The sequence below is a fragment of the Dasypus novemcinctus genome, chromosome X, assembly GCF_030445035.2.
Source record: "Dasypus novemcinctus isolate mDasNov1 chromosome X, mDasNov1.1.hap2, whole genome shotgun sequence".
NCBI classification, from domain to species: Eukaryota; Metazoa; Chordata; class Mammalia; order Cingulata; family Dasypodidae; genus Dasypus; species Dasypus novemcinctus.
Genome location: NC_080704.1, coordinates 154,647,115 through 154,652,124, shown reverse-complemented (window position 1 = coordinate 154,652,124; position 5,010 = coordinate 154,647,115). Strand labels below are relative to the sequence as shown.

Below are 5,010 nucleotides of genomic sequence, written 5' to 3'. Positions count from 1 at the left end.
CTGTCCATGTGACAGCCAGGCCTTGGGCCTCAGCCGACTTGCGGCTCCTACCCTCTGGTTTGTTGGACTTACCCTGGCCAGCTGACAGGGAGGTGAAGAGGGTCAACCACCACAGCAGGGAACCAAGAGTGCCTACAGCTGCAAGCAGGAGAATTGCATCAATCATCCATGTGGATTCTAAACACCCTCTTGATGTAGAAGGGGACTGGATATAACCTTCCCAGGGTCCACAGGATGGAGGATAGAGGAATGGAGTATGGATTAGAGTGGACTTACTGGTGTTCTGCTGGGGAACTATTGTGATTAGTAAGGGATGAAATTGTATTAGTGTTATGGAGAGGGTGGCCACGGTGGTTGCTGATGGTAGGGAGATGAAAGAAGAGATATGGTGTTGGGGCATTTTCAGGATTTGGATTTGTCCTGGGTGCTGCTGCAGGGACAGATGCTGGATGTTGTGTGTCCTGCTGCAGCCCAACGGGTGGACCAGGGGACAGTGTGGACTAAAATGTGGCCATGTGGTGCTGTGGTGCTCCAGAATATATATATATATATATATATATATATATATATATATATATATATATATATATATATAAAACAAATATATATATTTGTTTTTTGTTTTTGTTTGTTTTTTTTAAAGATTTATTTATTTATTTAATTTTCCTCCCTCCCCTAGTTGTCTGTTCTCTGTGTCTATTTGCTGCGTCTTGTTTCTTTTGTCCGCTTCTGTTGTCGTCAGTGGCACGGGAAGTGTGGGCGGCGCCATTCCTGGGCAGGCTGCACTTTCTTTTGTGCTGGGCAGCTCTCCTTACAGGGCGCACTCCTTGCGGGTGGGGCTTCCCTATGCAGGGGACACCCCTGCGTGGCACGGCACTCCTTGCGCACATCAGCACTGCACATGGGCCAGCTCCACACAGGTCAAGGAGGCCCGGGGTTTGAACCGCGGACCTCCTATGTGGTAGAAAGACGCACTAACCACTGGGCCAAGTCCGTTTCCCCAGAATATATTCAGTAGGTGCAGTGGATGTGCCGTGGTGATGGAAGAGGTTGTTGATGTAGGAGGGGTGGGGTGGGTGGGGTGGTGGTTATATGGGGACCTCATATTTTTTGAATGTAACATTTAGAAGAAAATAAAGAAGCGAAAAAATAAAAATAAATAAATATAAATATAAATGATCTTGCTCTTGTGTATGTCAGAATTGGAGTGCCTAAGTGGTTTGGCTATGTGGATTTTGAATCTGCTAAAAACTGGGTAAAAGTCTGGTTTAACAGTCTTTGACAATGAAATTAAACCAGAAAAACCAAAGGGAAAAGGAATTAAGAAAGATAGCAATGCCACAACACTGATGGTCAAAAATCTGTCTTGCAAAATCACCCAGGATATATTAAAAGAAGTGTTTGAACATTCTGTGTTCATATTAGTCAGCAAGGATGGAAAAAATAAAGGGATCCTACATTGGATTCAAAACAAACAGTGATGCCGAAAAAACCTTGGAAGGAAAACAGTGAAGAGGGGTCAAAGTTTGAATCTATTTTCCTGTGCTATGCTAGAGGAAAAGGTCAAAATCAAGATAAAAGAGGATTACACTTTGCACCATACAATTTTATAGGTTTTGAAAAAATGTATAATTACCTGTATCTGTCATTGCAATGCCATGCAGAACAATTCCAATGTCCTAAAAATGCCCCATGTTAAGCCTATTCTTCCCTTCCTCTCCCCTCAGAATTTCCGGTGACCTCTATCTTTATATTAATTTTTCAAATTCTTCCATTACTAGGATAATAATAAGTCTACTTTGGTCCATATTTGCATTCCCCCCTTATGTTTGCTCATTCCTCAGTCTTGAGGATTTGGGGGTGGTGATGCCCACTGTGCTTCCAGTTGAGAGGGGCTTAGATCCCATGGGGCAGATAGATGTAACTGTCTTGGGTGCAGTTGTAGATACTCTCTGTTTTTTGGGATGGGCATTGTTCATCATCATCTTTTTGTTATTTTTCCTGGGTAAGTCTGATGAACAGAAGAGTAGGTGTTGGTTGCAATTCTGCTGAGATTCAGGGCTCAATTGGCATATGAAGAAATGGGAGATTTAAGTCTCTGGGAGATTTATATAGTGGTTATAGCACTAATTATAGGTTCAAATAAAAGGGGCAGAAGAACCAGTGGTGTAGGGAAATTATAAATGAGTCTAACTCTGTTACATTGAGGAAATAGTTAACATATACTCCAGGGTAAGGCCCACCTATGGGGTGCTGATTTCCCAGGGATGTCTGCCCTGCTTATAGTGACCAAATATCTTTAGAGCCCCCAGGAGCCCTGCTGTTCAAGGTACTGTTTACTGCGGCAGTCAGTGAGATCCTCCTGAGACGTGCATAAGTGTAACCTCTGGAATGACCTCCTGACTCACTCTGAAATCTCTTAGCCATAAAAACTGTTTTGTATTTAATATTTCCCCTTTTTGGTCAAGGTCTTTTTCCAGATGCATTGCTAGTTGGTGCTTGGTGATAAGCCCTCAGTGCCAGGGAGGCCCATCTCTGGGATTCATGTTCCATGCCAGTGGGAAGGCAGTTGCTTATATGCTGAGTTTAGTTTGGAGAGTGGTCACATTTGAGTAACAAGGAGATTTTCAGGAGGTAACTCTTAGGCAATATATATTACTAGGCTAAGTTTCAATTTTATAAGAATAAGGTTCATACATACCACCATCAATATCAAGGGCCTGGTTTATTGGTCAGTCCTCTTTCACTAGGCACTGCCCATGTACTCTAGAGACTCTTGCCACTCTATTAGGGAATGTGGCAGGATTCCCTAGGATTTTAATATTCTGTTGTTTATTGTGTGGGTCTCCACCCACCAAGACAACACTCCATGACCACATGAACACATTCATATTCTATAGAAGCATGCCCTACATGCATCCTTCCCCACACATCCCCCCACCATCCTGCACAAGTGATCCTCTCCTGCTGTAGTTGTAACTTTTCTGTAATCCATCATGTAAACTATAGAGTATGGTTAGTAGCAATGCTTCAATATTTGTACATCAATTGTAACAAATGTACAACGTAATGAAAGATGTTATTAATAGGGTAAAATGTGAGAGGTGCAGGGGTGAGGTATTTGGAATCACCTATATTTTGATATAACTTTTCTGTAATCAAAAGCTTCCTTAAAAATAAAGTTAAAAAATAAAAATAATAGAGATGGAAAGAACAGTACTTGGAGTAGTGACTCAAAAACGGGTTTGTGTGTGTGTGTGTGTGATTCATTCATTTATTTATGAAAGCTATACTTTAAAAAAAATTTTTTAAAGATACAGAGAGCTCACAAAATGTTACATTAAAAAATATAAGAGGTTCCCATATATCCCGCTCCCCACATCGCCCACTCCTCCCATATCAACAACTTCTTTCATTAGTGTGGTACATTCATTTCATTTGATGAGTACATTTTGGAGCAGTGCTACACAGCATGGATTATAGTTTATGTTATAGTTTACACTCTCTCCCAATCCATTCAGTGGGTTATAGCAGGATATAAAGTGTTCTGCATCTGTCCTTGCAATATCATTGAGGACAACTCCAAGTCCCAAAAATGCCCCAATATCACACCTCTTTTTCTCTCTCCATGGGTTTTAAACAACCTCTCCTAAAATGTAACCAAATAAATTTTTCAAGCAGTATTTGAACTCTGTGATTATACCAAATGCATTAATTGTTCAGTTTATATGGATTGTATGGTTTATAAATATATTTCAATAAAATTGATTATTAAAAAAAGAAATATTTGAGAAGGCAACCTCTATCAAGGTGTTCCAGAAATACAATGGTAAATTAATAGGGTATACATTCATAGGATTCATTTCATTTGGGAATACTAAAGAAGCTTTATATTGCAGTAATAAAAGAGATAAATATGACATAGAGATACTTCAGAAGAGACATTGAAGGACTCATCGGATGGCTCTATTAATTCCAGAATAGTCCTTGACCAGGAAAGTGGATCCTCCAAAGGGTTTTTTGTCGACTATGGCAGTGAGGAAGATGCCAAAGTCACAAAGGAGGCCATGGAAGATGGTGAAATTGATGGAAACAACGTTACCTTGCCCTGGGCTGAGCCTACAGACAAAGAATCATTTGAAGGTCTTGGAGGAGGAGGGGAGGATTTGGAGGCAGAGGCAAGGGAAGCATTGGAGGGTAAAGAGGCTTCTAAGGAGGCTGAGGAGGAGGAGACCACAAGTCAGAAGGAAAGAAGACCAAAATTTAATAGTAACTTCCATTCTTTTGCCTGTTTCTCTTCCATTTGAATCTAAGGACTCTAGGGTTTTAATTCTGTTACCTGATCAATGACAAAGCCTTCTGAGAACATTCCAAAACAGTATATAATCCTGTGGTCTACTTGGAAATCCATTTAGGTAACATTTCAAGTGCTATCCCCTGTTGGTTTTTATTGAATGTTCATATAAACTTTTTAAAGAAATGTTTGACAAAGCTAATCCTTATCTGCAAGTTTTGAATTTATATTGTTTCTTCCCATGTACAAAATCATTTTTCCCCTATAAATAGGTCTTTTGCTTTGGAGGCAGAAGCTTTTATTATTGTCTCTGGTTCCAGAAAAAAATACCATTAGAGCCATTCTAAAACCCACTTTGAAAGATTGGATCATTCAGCAAACTGACCTAGGAATGTGACTACTTTCCTCATTAATATGTCAATTTTTAAAAATTGCTTCCTTTGCATATTTTGCCTTTTGCTCTTTCTTACAAACACTGTGAGTGTGTGGTGTTAAATGATTTACAAATGTCTTTCTCATACATGGTCTCATTTGATACAATTCTGTGAAGAAGGAAGTATTATGCCTATTTTGCCGTTGGACAAATAAGGTCAGAGACGATAATAAATGTTCTCAAAGGTTCACAACTATTGACCAGTAAGGCTGGAGCCCAAACCTGGGCCTCCATACTTTAAATCCAGTTCCCTTTTAAGCAACGCATGCTATTTCCCCATCTC

At 40.0% G+C, this 5,010-nt stretch overlaps 1 pseudogene; it reads left to right on the top strand.

Moving 5' to 3' along the window:
* Positions 1 to 332: 332 nt before the first annotated feature.
* On the top strand, positions 333 to 4,267 carry LOC101425220 (nucleolin pseudogene; annotated as a pseudogene).
* Positions 4,268 to 5,010: the final 743 nt, after the last annotated feature.